Raw genomic sequence first — 19,975 nt, 5'->3', positions numbered from 1 at the left:
AGATGTTGGCAGGATGTGCCATCTCCCACTTGATATGGAGGAGGAGCTGTCATCTACTACACTTGCATATCATTAAGGATCTGCCTGAGCATAATCACAAAGGGTTTGGCAATTGTCTTTCGAGCCCCAAGACAAGCTAGGGCCAGGGTAGGGAGGCGTGACATTCCAAACACCTCTGTAGGTGGGAACCTCTAGAACCTTCTCCTTCTTTAAAGCTTGCACAAAGTATAAATATTGGACCCTCAGACCCAACTCTTCAGTACACCTCCAGAGTACTTGTGGAAACTACAGAAGAAGGGCTGCTGTGCTGCTCTGCTGCAAGAAGAACTGCCTGCTGTCCTCTTTACTCAGAAGGAAGACAGGACATGCATACTTCATTCCAGGTCGAAGTGACTCTAAGGTTCAGCTGACTTGTTCTAATCTACAGGGACATAACAAGCACCAAAGGCCTCCCTGCACCTGCCCAGCTGACCTGCTTCGGGACCTGCAAGTGGAACGGCCTGAGGCCTTCTGGCCTTTGCTTGAGAGAGTTCCTGATCCCCAAGAGGTGCTCCTTAGGTCCTGGACCATTGGTGTGCACCAATTGAGCTCCCTCCCCAAAACAAGGAGAAATTCTGAAGTTTTGGACTCTTCGTGACCGCAAACAGTCCTGTTCACACCAAAATCTTGCTGCCCGCCAATGCAAAGCTCTGCTGAACCCGATTTTCCATGCCACAATGGCCACCAGTGTCAAGCAGCATCATAAGATCTGCATTTTGCGCAAAGGATCAACCGCCCATGGTGGATGCAAATGTGAATCTCCAGCAACAACTGTCTGTGACACCTGCTCTCACTGCTCCTCCTGGTCGCCCCCACCATGAACAGAACTCTTCATGCTGGACTTTTGAAGGTGACTCTTTCATGGGGACTAACCTGGTTCCTGTATCAGGCCTGAGCTCCATTGCAGTCGGCCTGAATTTGGGACTTTCACAAGGTCTCGCTCAACTAAATTACCGTGAGAGGTGCTTTGTGCTTTTAGGCACTTTACATACCTAGATTCTTTAAAATAGAATACCTCCACTTCTACTACTTGGATTGTTCTTGTTTTAGTCTCAAATGTTTGAATACATTTTACTCTATTTATCTAAATTGGTTTGGGATTTTCCCTATGCTGTGTTTTCCCTTTATTACTGTTTGAAGTGCTGCACTAATACTCTACAAATTTTTTCTAAGTTAACCATGATTACTTTTGTGCCAAGCTACCAGAAGGTCAAGCACAGGATAGATAATTTGGGGTTGCTTGTGACTTCACCCTGACACGAATTGTAGTTGCTGCTTGAGAAGAATTTCACCCCCCTCCAGTAACCCCCCACACACATACACAGTGAAATGCAAAATTGATGTGACATACATACTTTCCGATACAACAAATTATACAATTGCATATGTTCTTCACAAAGGAAATCCTATCTTCTCTCTCCATATCTACTGAATATTCCTATCAGCCCATGACTATATCCTAACAGTGGTACAAAAGATCACACACATACATATAAGGTATTATTGACTGATCATTTTGATGGTCCATTTGAGGCAGTTTTCCAGACATTTGCTGAAAACTGGAAGATGTCCCGCTAGCCATTCTTGCAGTACCGACTCCTGATTTAGGGGTGGTGGTATTACTGAACTTGGCGAGTGGCAGCGGTGGCTTATCTACCACAAGCTACAGAAAAAGGCCAGGATAGGCATATCTGCAGCATTTTAAACAAATGGGGATACATGCAGCCTTCTACATGAACTGAGTAAGGAATGGAATATCGATGATATTGAATAAATACTTGGAGTTGCATGGATTAAAAAATGATGATTAACTGAGAACGCAGCCTGCTGAATATTTTGCGAATTTGGAGTGTGTCAAGAGGTTGAAACAGCATGTTTCTCCACAAACGTTTGAACATTTCATGTGTGCAGTTGGGGCAATGCGCAGCGCCTGTCTACACGCATACTGCGTTGCTTTGGAGCATTTTGAAAAAATGGGCAGTCAAATAAAATAAAGGTGTGCATCCTGCCATTCTACAATAAAATGATCTACCACAAGGCCACATCTTCAATACATTGGAAGGTTTACTTTATTGAGAGTGAGTTCTCAGCCACCATGTACACGTTGGCATAGTAAATGAGAAATAATATGAGGCTGCAAGCTGGGAGGAAACGCTCAGCTCATCAAAGTGATAACTTTTTGAATTTTTGAAACAGACCTCTGGACATTTTTTGACTGACATGAAAAGATCTACCTGTTATGCTTTCTTTTTTTGAACTTGAGGTACCTGAGGTTTTTTAAGCAGGATATCGAATTAATTAGCGGAGTTTTGTTTTTAGAATCGAATTCTTAGTGTACCAAGCAGAACTTGCATGAACAGTACCAAGCAGAACTTGCATGAACAGTATGTACCATAAGCGTCATTTTAGAAGATAACCTTGGAAACGTCATGTCATTTTTCATGCCAATAGAGTTCTTTGATTTGAAAAATGAACCTCAGAGTACGCATGAGTCACACAGTCGTGCTGGAGAATATAAAAATCTAAAATTAAAATCGTAGGTCCAGCAATGAAGTTTGACACCATATGCGGTCCTCATATTTTCGCTACTGAGAGCTTACATGAAAAAAACCTGTGAGGAATCGCCCGTCAAGATAAGCGCACGTAGATACAGAAAGAGAAAATTACTTTTCATTTCAAAGACAATGCTGCAAGATGATGTTTTAACCACGCTTTTATTATGTGCTATATAGTTTTGATTTCAACACTAGTTTTTTTCAACAGATGTCTGATAGCAACATGCCCAGTTAAATTAAACTGCACTTCTGCTCGCAGGTTGCGAAGAATAACAAGTGACTGAGCAGCACGGTGAATGCACTTAATAAAGAAAGTATTCTCGCTACCACGAGGGGTTGAATCAAAGCTTTCTTAGAATGCATGCAGAAAACAAGGACCAATATGACTGTTTAATTTGTTTATTTGGCGCTGATTCATTTATCAGGAGCTCTGAAAACAATAGTGCTTACTTTTCAAATGGAGGCAGAATGTGCGGCCTCTGGAGTGGAAGGTGTAGGCTAACAGATGTTTTATCGACACTTCCCTGATAAATGAGTGTATATTTTCAAAGATAAACGTTGGGCGCTGGCAGTCAATTTATCGACTAGGGGCCAGATGTACGACGGACAAAATAGCGCCTCGCAAATTGCGAGTCTTTTGCGACTCGCAATTTGCGAGGCGCTATTTCGGATGTACAACAGTGTATTACACACCGTTAGCGACTCCCAATGGGTCGAAAATAGATAGGCTCATTAATATTAATGAGCCTCTCGCAATTTGCGACCCAATTGGGACTGGCATGCCCTCCCAGGTATAGTTGCCTGCTGGGCTCAGCAGACCACCATGTCTGGGACTGCTTTTAAATAAAGCAGCTTTTTTCTCAAATGCAGCCCGTTTTCCTTAAAGGAAAACGGGATGCATTTAAAAAAAGAATTAAACTTTTCCCCTGCATTTGCAAAGGGGAAGGGGTCCCATAGGGACCCCTTCCCTTTTGCAAACCCATTACCACCCTTTCGAAGAGGGTGGTAATTTGCGAAAGCTTTGCGGCCGCAAATGCCGCCGCAAAACCTTTGTACATGGGGCTGCGCTCACCATTAGGAAGGGAACGCCCCCTTCCTAATAGCAACTCGCAATACCAAAATAGTGTGTCGCAAATAAATTGCGCCGCCCTATTTTGGTATTTGACATACCCCTAATGGTTTTTACATGCGCAAATGGGTTCACAAACCGTTTGCGCATGCAAAAACCTTTGTACATCTGGCCCAAAGAACCTATTACTTACCAGTGATCTTCATTACCCGACCTTCACCCTTGGTTCTACCGTCACAGTCAAAACCTTGTGAAGGAGCTAGAACTGTGACAGGGAGGACGGGTGAAAGGGTAATCCTTCCATATCAGTTGTCTTCATCACAGGACGGGGCAAGCCTGAATTGTAAATAAAGATTATTCACTGCACATCTCAGGTCTTGTTGATACTCTGGATGGAATGAATAAAGAGATACACATCCTACAAATCTTGCACTACTAAACACTTCTTCACAGCATACCACCCACAAATCAATGGCTTGGAGGAGTGGCTGAGCAAAATCCCGAAAAGCATGATGGTAAACTAAGGAGGAAGTGAGATCTTCGCCTGCTGTGTCTCTTGTTTGCTTACCGAGTAATTCCGCAGAAGGAGGTAAGGTTCAGTCCCTTTGAGCTACTATATGGTCAACTGGTACAGGCTCCACTCACCTTAGTCAGAGAAGGATGGGAAGGAGCCTCAGATCGCCACAAAAGGATGTGGTTGATTATGTGATTGTCCTCAGAGAGTGTTGTATGGTTCCTACTAATTCAGTAGGACTCTGCATTTGGGCCACATAAGTGTCAGAACTGTGGGGGACTAGGTCCACTCATACCAACAGAATATGTTGACCTAGTTCCTGGCTAGTTCACAGTGTGCCATTTGGACCTCTAAACCTTTGAAGGTACCAGATGGTGTCTGCATCCTCAGAACATGATGACCCTGATTCCTCCAAGGAAATTGTGGAAAAATATCTACCCTTTTGAATTAGGCATGCCCAAAGGGAGACACAAGGAATACACAAATTGACATGTCATGCATTTATTGAAGCAATTGGATTCTTGTGTAAAATACGTGTGCTGCAATTATGAGTGAATACAGCAGAGCATAGTAACCAGCATTACTAGAATGGTGAAAAAGATAAACAAATCATCCCTTTTGATTACATTGATTATATGAATACATATTATTGTACTCCTACCTAGCACTGCCTAGCCTAGAGAGCATAGGGTGGATGTGTTTCTGACAGATACCTTAGATTGATCTAACTCCTCATTTAAGTGTGAGCGTGTGTCATCTGATAGCCAATCGGGTGTAGAGCAGGCCGTCATTTCTCTCAGTAAAGTGACAAGATTCAGCTGGGCTATAATTCAGGCATGTGGTGAGCTCAACAACCCTTTGAAATACTCCTCTACCTAAGCAAAGGCTTCCTACAGAATATATAATAAAGTTTTAAAGTACATATATAAATTCACTATTATGTATGTGTGTTTAACTTTTTTAAATTAAATTCATTTGTTATGTTTGTTAACATTTATATTAAATCTACTTTATTTTTTATATTAATTGTATCATTTAACATATTTAACATTGATTATTTTATTTAATATATATATAAATAAAAATGTATATTTTGTACAACTATATTTTTTACATCAATATTTTTTTTCTCTATATTTTTGTACTTACCTGTTTAAGTATAGGGAGTCGATATTGTTACATTCTATATTTTTTCATCTATATTTTTTACTTATATATTTTTTACATTGATATTCTGTCAGTGAACCGGAAGTATAATAGCTCCATTGACTGCTTTGACCTGCAAGAAGAAGACCAGAAAAGTGCTCTAGACTCAGGGATGTCAAAAGCCATGTGAGTAACTGAAGAAGGCACTATTCAGTGCTCCAATATGGAAAGCATCTGACTATGGTCAGCCTTTAATTGTACAGATTTATATTTCTGACAAAGGAGTTGGAGTGGTATCACCTCATGTGGATGAAAAATGCACACAACATCTGGTATTTTTTATTAGTAGGACTTTACTTCCCACAGAACAGAACTCGCCAGCTATGGAGAAGGAGTACTTTGCAATTTGCGAACAGGTTCATTATGTGTGTGGAGAGTTGATTAACTTCCCTTCAGATGATGCAGTGTGGGCTGTCATCAGCCCCTCTGTGCAGTTCAAAGGTTCCTCCTCAGTCAGATGTATTTCACGACTTAACCTGCCTTTCTTTTTGTAGAGATAGTCTTCCAGCCTCGAATCCAAGTGGAGTGGGTGGGACCCAAACTTTATTTGACTGAACATGAAGGGTTTGACATTACTATAACAACAGTTTTGGGTGGGCACTATGAACTCTGACCATAAATGTTTACCATATTATATCTTTTTCTCAATGAGAGAGGCCAGCATGAGTTACATAACAATAAAACGAAAGTGCTGCAAAAGTAGCTAGTTTCACCCATGACATCTTTTTTACAATCATTCCTACTGGTCACTGGCCTTAACCTTTACATTTCCAGTACTCTTATTGCAGCACTACTGTGCAAAATGGGGTTATTGGATAAGGGCACTCACTCAGGCAACAACCACAATCCTTTTCAGGGTGAATAACAAAAATCACTAAATTAACCTATGGTTAACCCTCTTTTAGCTTGACACAAAGCAGTCTGGCTCAACTTAGAGACATCACACAAACAGTATTAAAGTGTAAACACAACACAAGACAAATCCCAAACCAATATAGAAAAATATAGCAAATTCTAAAAATTAAAATGATGCTAGCATGAAAAAATTCAAACAGTAGAATCAGAGATATATAATTTCAAGATTTTAGGTAAGAATAGCTCTTAGAAGCACAAAGCATTGGGGGCCATATGTACGGCCATTCTATTTTGTGACTAGCAAAACAAAATGTGCTAAAGTGCCTTAGGCACACTTAGCAATTCCCAATGGGGTCGCAAAAGACCTGCCTCATCAATATTCATGAGGCAGGTCGCAATTTGCGACCCATTCAAAATGGCCAATAACAGAGGGATGGTGGCCCTGTGAGGACTGGATTCAAGCTATCCTGGCTAATGAGGAGGGAAACCCCAAAACAGGTCCTAGGATACTTGTTTCCGGTCCAGAGAGAACCTTGGCTTGACAGTTCATGCTGGACTGTTCCCATGAGCCGCAGGGTCAAGACTGATTTGCATATGGCCAGGTTCAAGACTGATTTGCATATGGCCAGGTCTAAACTGGGGTGGCATGGTGAGCAAAAGAATTATGGATTTCTCCCAGATATCTTGACTGGGGTGAATGTTTTGATTTGTTCTGCATTCTGTCCATCAACTGTGTGTCTTTTGCTTTCGCGCTAAGTGCGCCGGGTATGCCCAGACGTGGGTCTCAGGCTCACTGTGCCACTGGATTCAAGGTATCCTGGCTGATGAGGGGTGAAACCCCAAAACCGGTCCTAGGATGCTTGTTTCTGGTCCAGAGAGGACCTGGCATGGCAGTTCGGGCTGGACTGTTCCCATGAGGCACAGGGTCAAGAATGATTTGCATATGGTCTGGTCTAAACTGGGGTGGCATGGTGAGCAAATGAATGATGGATTTAACCGAGATCACTTGACTGGGGTGAATCTTAGGGGAGGTAGTGGCCCTTGGGATCACTGCTCACTCTTAAAAATTATTTTTGCATACATTCACAAAGGGGAAAGGGATCTCCAGGGGACCCCTTCCCATTTGCGACTGGCTTACCGCCTACTTGAAGTAGGTGTTAGCTGCTATTGTTTTGCAATCGCATTTGCCTTCGCAAAACAATCGTACATACCAGTGAAAACTCGTTATTAGAAAGGGACGCCTTTTTGCGAGTCGGTAATAGGTTACTGACTAGCAAAATAGAGTTAGTACATACCATAACCCTTTTTAGCGGTCGCAAACAGCCTGATTTTCCATTTTCATTCACTAAAAAGGGTTGTGCATCTGGGCCTAAATGTGGTTATCTGGTTCCACTTGATTGAAACAAAGTCACACGTTCAGGCTGACCCCCGATGGAGCATGGGCCAGATATAGGGACCAACTTAGTCCTGTTGAGAATTGTAACTTATGTCCTTGATGCAAGAGTTTGTGCAGTGCTGCATCTGTGTCGATAAGGAACTGTGAGAGTTGTGATGCTGTGCTTTTTCTGATGAGGTCACAGATCAGGAGATGCGATACAAAGTCCAGTGTTGCTGCATCAGTTCCAAAGAGACCAGTAATTAGGAGCTGCAATGCGAGGTCCTCTGTTGAGTTGCATCATGCTGCACCAGTTCAGGAGCTGCGGGGGGCTTTGATGCAAGGCTCTGCATTGAGTTGAGTCACGCTCCATCAGTTCTGATGGAACCCACAGCTAGGCGTCGAGGAGTACACTCTGATGCCAGCCAAGAGTCCAGGATTTTTGGAGTCACCTCTTACGATTCAGGAACTCACTCCAGCAGAGGCCGGCAGAGCTCAGCCAGGTCCACTGAAGCAGGTGAGCTGGGCAGTTTCAGAGAGGCCTAGTGAGCTTGTTGTGTCACTGTAGGACAGACATGAAGTCAGCCAACTGACCCTTTGAGTAACTCAGGTTAGCCTGAGATAAAGGGAGCAGGTCCAGTTTTTCTTCTCAGAGAACAAGGCAGTTCCCAAGCAGCAGGGCAGTCTTCTGGTAGCATCAGGGCTTCCCCTTGGTGGTAGAGCAGTTTTTCTTCTGTAATGTCCACAGGTCCAGGAGTGTTCTGAAGAGTGGCTCTGGAGGGAAAATATTTATACTTGGTAACAGCTTTGATATGAGGGCGATTCCCTACTCTCCTATCCGTTTCTGGAAAGTTCTTCACGTCTCCTGATAAGACTCTAACAAGTCTGGGTGACAAAATGCTGATGTTGGGTTCCTTTGTGCATGCTGGAGGCAAGCTCTTTGAAGTGTAAGAGGGGCAGAAAACAGCTTCACCCCAGCACTCCTTGCTGGACGACCCATCCTGCCCACATCTAAACCTCTTAGTTACACTATCTGGAAGGAATACACAAGTGCCAACAACAGACTCATTTACAGTCATGTGACCCAGAACTCTTTCAGAAGGCACAAATGATTAGGACAAAAAGTGGCATTTTCAGAATTGTGACTTAAAATTTGCCTTTTTTATTAAGAACGATTTTTAATTCCTAATCGTTTGAGTCTAAACATGACATCTCTCCCTACCTGCTCCCAAGGCAAAGTTAACACTTAATAAATTCAATAAGGTAACCCAGTGTTAGTCAATGGGAAAGGTAGCCTTTACACTAGTGAAAAACAACTTTAGGAGATTTTCACCAGCTAGACATATAAGATGTAACCTTATATGCCCTACTTTTAAATACAAGGCAACCTATCCTATGACTTTTCAGGGCCTATCTTAGGGGGACTTATATGAATTAAAAAGGAAGGTTTAGACCTGTCTAAAGGTTTCTTTTGCGAGGTCAAATTGGCAGTTTAAAACTGCACTACAGGCTAAAAAGGCAGGCCTGAGACATGTTTTAACATACTCCTTTAGTGGGTTGATAGCTCCAACCCAGATCTGTGACGGGGGGGGGTCTGAAATGTTTCAGCGCTTCGTCCATCATCTCCTCGTCAGCCCAAAACCGATCCCAGGATGCTGGTTTCTGGTCCGGGGAAGACATGGCTTGGCAGTTTGGGCTGGGCTGTTCCCATGAGGCACAGGGTCAAGACTGAGTTGCATATAGCTGTGTCTGAACTGGGGTGGCAAAGTGAGTTAAAGAACGATGATGGACTCAACCCAGATCTGTGACTGGGGGTGAGTGTCTGAAAAGTTTCAACACTCCATCCATCATTTCCTTGTTGTTCACCCTAAGTTGGCAGGGTATGCCCAAACGTGGGTCCCTTGCTCACTTTGCCTCTGGATTCAAGCTAGTCTGGCTGATGAGGGCTGTTAGCCCGAAACCGGTCCCAGGATGCTAGTTTCCGGTCCAGGGAAGACATGGCTTGGCAGTTCGGGCTGGACTGTTCCCATGAGGCACAGGATGAAGACTGATTTGCATATAGATGTGTCTCAACTGGATTGGTGAAGTGAGCTAAAGAATGATGAAGGATTCAACCCAGATCTTTGATTGGGGGAGAGTGTCTGAAAAGTTTCAGCGCTCCGTCCATCATCTCCTTCTGTTTGCTTTATTCGCCCTAAGTTGTCAGGGTATGCTCATACGTGGATCCCTTGCTCACTTTGCCACTGGATTCAAGCTAGCCTGGCTGATGAGGGCTGTTAGCCCGAAACCGATCCCAAGATGCTGGTTTTCTGTCTGGGGAAGACATTGCTTGGCATATTGGCCTGGGCTGTTCCCATGAGGCACAGGGTCAAGACTGATTTGCTTATAGCTGCGTCTGACATGGCTTGGCAGTTCGGCCTGGGCTGTTCCCATGAGGCACAGGGTCAAGACTGATTTGCATATAGCTGCGTCTGAACTGGGGTGGCAAAGTGAGCTAAAGAACGATAATGGATTCAACCCAGATCTGTGACTGGGGGTGAGTGTCTGAAAATGTCAGCGCTACGTTCGTCATCTCCTTGTGTTTGCTTTGTACGACCTAAGTTGTCAGGGTATGCCCAGACGTGGATCCCTTGCTCACTTTGCCACTGGATTCAAGCTAGCCTGGCTGATGAGGGCTGTTAGCCCGAAACCGATCCCAAGATGCTGGTTTTCTGTCTGGGGAAGACATTGCTTGGCATTTTGGCCTGGGCTGTTCCCATGAGGCACAGGGTCAAGACTGATTTGCTTATAGCTGCGTCTGACATGGCTTGGCAGTTCGGCCTGGGCTGTTCCCATGAGGCACAGGGTCAAGACTGATTTGCATATAGCTGCGTCTGAACTGGGGTGGCAAAGTGAGCTAAAGAACGATAATGGATTCAACCCAGATCTGTGACTGGGGGTGAGTGTCTGAAAATGTCAGCGCTACGTTCGTCATCTCCTTGTGTTTGCTTTGTACGACCTAAGTTGTCAGGGTATGCCCAGACGTGGATCCCTTGCTCACTTTGCCACTGGATTCAAGCTAGTCTGGCTGATGAGGGATGTTAGCCCGAAACCGATGCCAGGATGCTGGTTTCCGGTCTGGGGAAGACATGGCTTGGCAGTTCGGGCTGGGCTGGTCCCATGAGGCACAGGGTCAAGACTGATTTGCATATAGATGCGTCTGAACTGTAGTGGCGAAGTGAGCTAAAGAATGATGATGGATTCAACCCAGATCTGTGACTGGGGGTGAGTGTCTGAAAAGTTTCAGCACTCTGTTCATCATCTTCTTGTGTTTGCTTTGCAAGCCTACTAGTAGCATTTAATCTACAGGCTCTGGGCACATGTAGTACCACATACTAGGGATTTACAAGTACATTAAATGTGCCAACCAGGGGTTTGACAATTGTACCATGTCTTAAGGAGAGAGTGCAAGTACTTTAGCATTGCTTAGCAGTGGTGGAGTCTTAATGCCAACAAAAACAAATTCAGATAAACAGGAGTTTTGCAGGCAAAATGTCTGCGGGAATGCCACACCAAGTGTGCCAGGTCTTACACCTACTGTATCAGTGTAAGAAACAGTTGATGTACTGGCCTTCTACCTGACACGCTGAGTCTACCCAGGACAGGCATAAGGTAATTTAAGGAACAGTTGGCTAACCCGATGTTTAACATTCATTGATACAACTCATGTAGCTAGGACTTACCTTAATTGTCACCTGGAACACTTACAAGAGGACATGATCTGTATACTTATGTTGCCCTTGATGGAGTGAATCATGACCTTCAAGTGCTGTCCCCAAGGTAGTTTACACTTGTTTGGTGTCTTCCTGTCTCACTTCCAATCACAGTTTAAATGTATTATTATTGTTAGCTCTTTTCAATCTTAACTCTCGTCTGTTTGGTAAAAATCTTGGAAGCACATCTGGCAGGGCTGCATTGTTTCAGAAATACATTTAGAGGTAGCTCTCACTACATTTTTATCATATACATATTAAAGGGGTCAACTTTTAAACCAGTGTCCCCGGCGCTGGAAATCTATTGTCGCCAAGCCAGACCTGCAGTGATCTATGGGGCTGAGCTTTGGGGGCACAAACAATTATTGTCTCTTTCTAGGGTGGAACAAGCTTTTCTGAGGAACTTGGTGGGTTTGCCAGCTAGCACACCTTTGATACCACTTAGAATGGACCTTGGTATGGACTCTATTGAGGAAACTGTCAGTGCAAGACCAGTTATGTACTGGAAGAGGCTCTGGTCAGTCCCAGAGCTGGCCCCTTTTAGAACTGAACTAGCCGAGATATGGCTCACTCTCAAACATAAGAAGATCCCTTGGCTGGTGTACATTAGGGCCGAAAGCATCAGGCTGGGCACCCCGGAATTGTGGGAAATGCCAGACACCTTTTGTCCTAGGGTACCCAAGCGAGAACTCCATGAGTTGATACGTGGGCAGAATTTTCAAACCCTTTTGAGCTCTGCAACCCTGGGTAGGTTGACCACTGAGTTTCTCTTGTTGAAACTGGATTTTAGGATGGAGGATTTTATGGACGCAATTGAACCCCCGTTGGCCAGGAAGTTGTATCTCCAGTTAAGGCATGGCACTTTGCCTATTATGTCATTTACCAATAAATGGGCAAGGACTAATAATGAAATTTGCCCTGCCTGCGACTATAAAACTGAGAACATATCTCATGTCTTGTTCTTTTGTCCTGCTTATTCAGTGATCAGAAAATGCTGGCTGATTCCAATCTGCAAGAACCTTAAATTTCTCCATTTTTCCCAAGCCTGCAGAACATTAACCTATGATACCCACCCCCCTATTGTATTTGCAGTATCTCGTTATCTTATAGGTATGTGGCGTAGGAGACAATCATTTTTAACCTGCTATTTGTGTTATGAAATTATTTTGATCTTAAATTCTTTCTTGGTTGATAACTCTTAGTTTAATCTTCTTTTAATGTTCTATGTCTATTTAATGTATTATTTATATGTGCTGTTTTTGTATTTGCACTTTTATGGTCTTTTGACCGCAATAAAGTTATCAACATATTAATTGGTTAGATTGGTCTGCTGTTGTGTTGCATATAATAATACAACCTTCTATGCCACAGTCTGCAGCCTTAGAGGCATGTACATTTCACTGTCCGAAATTCATATTTCAAGCCAAGCAAACATGCTTCCTGTATCATCCCCATTCTCAAATGTGGTCTATAATAAACATTTACATTGTACTGGTGAACCCAAACCAGAGGATTGTGTTTTAATTTTCACTGGATGTATAATTCTTTTTTTTTTTAATGTAAGCACATTTATATTAGAGTGTCTAATTATATACTTTGATAAAAGCACTATCTATTTGCATTTTATAATTCTATTGTTTTAACTTTATTATTGCTTTAGTAATGTTAACATATTTTAAACATAGGCTTACATATAAGGATGAATTCTCTAAAACATAGCTAGACATATTTTCTGCAATGGTTTAATATTGTCTTTTATGTTTGACACTGACAATAAATGAAATTCTTTATGGATTTTGAGTTTCAACCCCCACAAATATTTATTAATGAGGTTAAAATACACATGCTTTTGCAAGTGGTTACTCTTAGTTGTATTTAATAACCAAATGCACACACTGAAATTAAATTATATTATTTTAATAACCCACATATTGAATTGTAAATCACCTCTAATTTGAATCTTTATCTGTTGTCCTAAAACCAAAAAATACCCTGATATTCTTACACTCGAAACTAAGGGGCATATTATCAAGAAACGGTGTTACAATTATCGCCGCTTTGGCGGCAGAAAGCTGCCGCTAAAGCGGCAATAATGGGCTTGATAATATGCCTTGGAGAATTCCAATAGGAGCCCATGTTGACACCAGAACATGGGCTTCTATGGGAATTCTCTGTGGTATATTATCAAGCCCATTATCGCCGCTTTGGCGGCAGTTTTCTGCCACTAAACCAGCGATAATTTTAACGCCGTCCTTGAAATATGCCCCAATGTTTAACTGATTAAAAGTAAAAAAACAGAACAATATGCTTCTAAACAAACATACCAAATATTCATGAAACATCAACAGCAATTGCAATTTAACGCCGTTCTTGATAATATGGCCCTTCATTTTATTTCATCACACCTTGTTTTGCTTACTGGTTTGAACTGCCACTTTGGGTTTTGTCTGTTGTACTTGGCCTTGCAAACAAGTGCTAGGTTGTACAGAAAAGTTTTGTCCTATCTATCTTTATTGCTGTTTTGTTACCTTGTCGTTCAGCTTTTCCTGTCTCATTAATTTGGGACATTTACTGAAGCCACTTGCAATGGATTTATATGTTGGTAATGTGCCTTCTTCAATTAAGAGCTCCACTTTTATTTATCAATCATGTTTGTTGCACCTTAATAGACACACTCACGTAAGAATAAATAATATGTAAACGTGAATATATTCCTAAGTAAAATTTCTCTAACACAATCAAAAACATTATCAGACACACAATTAACTTGACATGTTAAACCCAAAAATGTATGTGTGAATTACATATGTACTCAGGTGTAAATTGTATATTTCCCGATTAAGCATCAATACGGACCTATCAATAAAATGTTTTATTTAAAAACATCATGACTTAATTAAAAAATCTGTATTTTTTATTGAGCGGTAGAACCCCATTTTCGATACACAAAATGAGGAATAAAAAGTCCAAAAATATAACAGTGTATTATATTGTCACTCACATTACCTGTGTGTTTTTACTAACAATTTAATACCAGCTCATGATGTGATAGACATGTCAACTCCCCAAATTAACATGTCTGATCCATCAGCAGCGAAAGATTTGCATAATAGTACGCAATCATCCAGTATCCTTTACTGACTCATGGACGCTGTCTCTAGAAGCAGGGATGGTTGCCCACGTGTGGCTTCTAGTTTCCTTGACGTGGTTAAGAATTTTGATCCATTCAGGGTGAATTTTGATCCATTCAGTGTGAATCGAAGGCTCATCTTAAATGTATACACATGCATATATGTCTCCATATTGTCATTTAAAAATCCAAAGCAATATTTCAAATCTAGATTTCTTTTTCTATTTTGTATTGAATTCACAGAACCATCCAACAGGGATGCCCTTAGTTGTCCCTGCTGTTCATCATGTCTGTCGAGACAGTAACAAGCCGTCGATTCGTGCTCGAGGCTTAAAGAGGAGTACCAGTGTGGGCTTCATGCAGACGACATTTTGATATATATGCTAGATGGTACATCCGATCTGTATAACATCATGTGCTCACTGGAGGTATTTAATTGTAAATCTGGCCTCCGCCTAAAGGGGACCCAAACATGAATTTATAATATTTTTCAAATTTACATCTCTGGGTGGAATTGGATAATAGAAGGACAACTGATACGTGACTCCACCATTTTTGCTTACCTACCAACAAATATCTACAATACAGCAGAAAACAAATGGGACGTCATACTTGCTTAACTGGTATGTAGCTTCTAGTTGCTTATTGTCTTTATAACCTTGCTTTCACTATCAATCATGATAGGTGCATTATCGCTGGTTAAAATGGTCATGATACTGTGCAGATTGAACTCTTATCAATATCCTACTTTGACAATGTTGTGTTATGCTTTGAAATAGGTATAACACAAAATCACACAAGGAGGCTCTCTTCTTTTTTAAGTTCAATAGGAGTTTATTGAAAACATGAAGGTGTCAATATACGATACATATGTGTTTAACAATCAATACATCATATATTCAGTCAAAGAGTAATACATGAAAAGGGTTATATAATAAAGCAATAACAATAAAAAAAAGATGCAAAATGGAATAAACAGAAGATAAAGTAGAGATACTGGGAATGTCCAGGAAACTCATGGGGGTTTAAGCACTTCTTGTTGGGCAGGAGGTAAAGAAAAGGATCGTGTAGCACAGATATCAAAAAACCTTGTCACAGGTGACCATAATAGAATACGTTTTGTGGACAAAGGATAAAGGATAGAATTAATAGATTTGAAAAATTTAGTTGAGATGAGAACTGGTATATTGGAGATTGTGTATAACACTATAGGGGAAAGTATCATCTTTATAGTGTCAAGGCGGCCCCACCAAGACAAATAAAGAGGGTGCCATTTGGTAGTAAGCTCTGAAATTTTCTGAATACAAGTATTCATACATAGAGCTACCGTGCCTGGGATCGTAGGCGTAAATTGTAATCCTAAATACTTAATATGATTAGATTTCCATGTGAAATTAGTTGATATAAAGTCTGCTTTAAAAGTGTATCTAGTCAGGGGGAGAATTTCGCATTTGTCACTATTTCGTTTATAACCAGAAATAAGGGAGAAGGAGAGTACTTCCGTTAAGAAGGCCGGAAGGGACTCGTTAGGGTTTGAAATAAAAAGCAAAATGTCATCAGCATAAGCCGCAAGTTTAATCTGAGTTGTGGGTGTCTCAAACCATGTATAAGCATATTTTGACGGATTTTAGAAATGAAAGGCTCAAGGGCTAGGTTAAAAAGAAAAGGAGAAAGGGGGCAACCTTGCCGCACACCTCTACCGAGATCGAAAAAGGAGGATATTAAACCATTAGCGCCTACCGCGGCACGTGGGTTCGAATATAATAGGGAAATTAGGGAAATACATTTAGGGCCAAAACCAAACCATTCAAGAGTATAAAATAAGTAACGCCACTCGACTCTATCAAAAGCCTTTTCGGCATCTAATGCTATTGCAGCAAGAGGATGTTTCATATGTGTAGCCTTAGATAAAATATCATGTGTTCCTTCCCGCATTTTTTCACCTCCCAGCTGTCCACCCCCCCACAGCACTACTTAATGGCGGCTGCTGAGTGGCCGCATCGCTGGCACGCCAAAGGCCTGTCTGCACCTGGACTGCTTCCAGCGCCAGGGACCCTGGTTCTTGGACGTTCTACTGCTACCATGACAGCATCCTCCTCGCCATCAACCCTTCTGTCATCTATAGGTCACCAAAGAAGACCCATGGACTCCTCACCTGCCAGAACTGCAACCGACCCTTCACCCACACGAACATGCCAGCTCCTTTTGCAGCCCAGCCGACCAACAGCGCACCAGACCAGCTCAACTGCATCCTCCTCAACATACAGTCCCTCAATGCCACCTCTCCTGATTTCGCTTTCTTCATGGAAACCTGGACTAACCCCTGCTCTGGACAGAAATTGGCAGTGTAATCCCCGATGGCTACAAAATCACCCACAAGTACTGCCCGGTTGCCCAGGAGGAGGCATCGCCATCAAGAACCCCCTCCGACTGACCATGCACTCTGAGGACCAGACGAAGACCATGTTACGCCTTTATTTCCAGTTCCAGATCAACCCCAACTCCACCCTCCACGGCACCCTTGTCACCGGGCCCGCCGGCCCCCGACCACCCTTCTCTGATGCCTCTGATGCCATAGTAGACCTTATTGCACCCCAAGCTCTTGCATCCACTGACTACATCCTACTTGAAGACCTCAACTTCCACATGGGTGACTCCAGCAACCAGAACACCGCCTCCCTACTGAAGAACCTCGCCAAGCTCAAACTCAAGCAGCTAGTCACTGCAACGACCCACACAGCTGGACCCACCCTCAACCCCATACTCTCCACCGATGGAAACATCAGCTACAGCCATACCTCCTGGAAAAAACACCACTGCGCACATCTCACCTTCGCCACACCCACTGTATACCACCACCCTCACCACCCACTGTTGCGGCTGGAACAGGCCACCTAAATAATTTCACATCGACTACCACAGCCCAACCACTCTGCCAATGCCAACAGACACCAACAACGCAGCATGCAACCTTCACCAATAGACCTCCAACTGCACCCATTCCCTGGCTCGCTCAAGAAAAGACCAGGCAAGCAACACTCCAAGAAAGACAGCTGGTTCACTCCGGCCCTCCACGAATCCAGACGCACCTGCAGACGACTCAAGAAGAGATGGAGAAACAACAAAACTCCGGAAACCCACGCTACCTTCAAATTGCTGTCAATGCACACCACCTCCTCCTCAAAACCACAAAGGAAACAGCATTCCAAGACAGAAAAAGCACCAACGCACACAACAGCAAAGGACTCTTTGACATCATCAAGGTTCACCAGGCCCAACAGCAAGACCACAGACGTCCCTCCCTCCCAAGATCTCTGCAACAAACTCCGCACCTTCTTCCACCACAAGATTAGGCAGATCTACGACTGCTTCAACACCCTAGACCTTTCCACTTTTCCTACCACCACCGCAGGCAAACACACCGCCCCGCCAACAGACTGTGCTCTGCTGAACCCCACTGACAACAGAGGACATGAAGAGCATCCACTCAGAAGCCCTATTGGATCCTTGCCCACACCACATCTTCCACAGAGCAGCCGCCGCCATAGCCCCCCAGCTTTGCCTCACCATCAACTGCTCCATCAAACCCACCACCTTCCCAATGACTGGAAACACGCAGAGATCAACCCCCTGCTGAAGAAGCCATCCTCAGACCCGACTGACCTCAAGAACTTCAGACCCATCTCCCCTTCCCAGCCAAGGTCATCAAGGAGATCATCAATGCCCAACTACTTGCTCTCCGAGAAGTAAACCACGTAATGAACACCTCCCACTCCGGCTTTCGAAACAACCACAGCATGAAGACCACACTCCTCACCACCACCAACGACATTTGCTCCCTCTGTGACCAGGGCGAAACCGCCACCCTCATCCTACTGGATCTCATGGCTGCCTTCGATACCGTCTCCCACCTCACCTTAGTCATGACACTACACAACGCCGGCATCCGCGAGAAGGCACTGTACTGGATCCACTCCTTCCTCACTGGTCACTTAGCGAGTCAGACTACACTCATTTCTTTCAGAACCTACAGAGATCAGCTGAGGAGTGCCCTGGGGTTCCTCTTTGAGCCTCATCCCATTCAACGTTTACATGCCCCCCTGCAGCCATTGTCAGAAGCCACGGACTCAACATCCTCTCCTACGCTGATGACACCCACCTGATCCTCCTCCTCACCAACGGTCCAAAACAACCAGAACCAACTTCCACAGCAAAATGAAGGACGTTCCTACCTGCATGAGATATAGCTGTCTCAAGCTCAACTCAAACAAGACTGAAGTACTCATCCTGGGACCCACCCACCCCCACCCTGATGGAACACGCACGCTACATTGGTATCATATTGGACTCATTGCTCACAATGAACCACCTAATCAATGCAGTTTCCTCAGCCTACTTCCACATGCTCCGCCTGCTCCGAAAGACATTCAGATGGATCCCCATAGAATCCAGAAAGACATTCACACACACACTCATCACCAGCAGACTCGACTAAGGCAAAGCACTTTATGCCGGCATCACCCAGAAACAGCTAAAAAACTACAGAACGTCCAAAATGCTATGCTACAGCCGGACTGGTCCTTGACATCCCCCTTCACAACCACATTAAGTAACACCTCCGAAAACTCCACTGGCTCCCAGTCAACAAGAGAATCACCTTCAAGCTCATCACACATGCCTACAAAGCTCTCCACAATGAAGGATACCTGAAACACCGCCTCACATTCCACATACCCGCCAGACAACTCTGTTCCACCCAACTTGCCCTAGCTGCCGTCCCCAGGATCCACAATACCGGAACCGGAGGAAGACCCTTCTCCCGCCTTGCGGCCAAGACCTGGAACACCCTGCTCCTCCAGCTCAGCAATCTGCATCGCTAACCCAATTCTAGAAGTACCACAAAACCTGGATCTATGAATGAGCTTACACCCAAGAGTACCAGCAGATCGCCCCCCCCCCCCCGCACCTTGAGACCCTTACAGTTGAGTAGCCACGCTATAAAAGCCGGAATGAATTTAGTGTTAGGTTGCTTATTTTTTATGTATGTATTTTATAATTGAGCTTTTTATGGTATATGATTATACATTGTAAAGGATTCGTTTTAAAATTGAAACAACAAAGTATTATTATTACATGTTATCTTGGATGGGAGACAGTGTTTGTTATTCATAACAGCATTGCAACTCCGGTTTGTGCAGGGGCGCTTGTACTTTCACACATTTATAAAAGCTTTTCTATGACTTAATTCAAAAAGTGAAGTGGCTGCTTAAAGCAGTACTTCACGTGGTATAATGCCCTTCCAGGAATAAACATAACCAATGGTAAATTACAACCACAGCTCTCTTGGTAAGCTACCCAAATGACACAAAGTATGTATCTCAGATAAATCATTTGTTTGTTGGTGTTTAGCACCTTATCACTTATCATTTAGCAAAATATAGCTCACTTATGCACCACCTACTGCATACCTACCTAATACT

Source organism: Triturus cristatus, chromosome 6, assembly GCF_964204655.1.
Source record: "Triturus cristatus chromosome 6, aTriCri1.1, whole genome shotgun sequence".
Taxonomy (NCBI): Eukaryota; Metazoa; Chordata; class Amphibia; order Caudata; family Salamandridae; genus Triturus; species Triturus cristatus.
Note: the sequence above shows the minus strand (reverse complement) of the source record.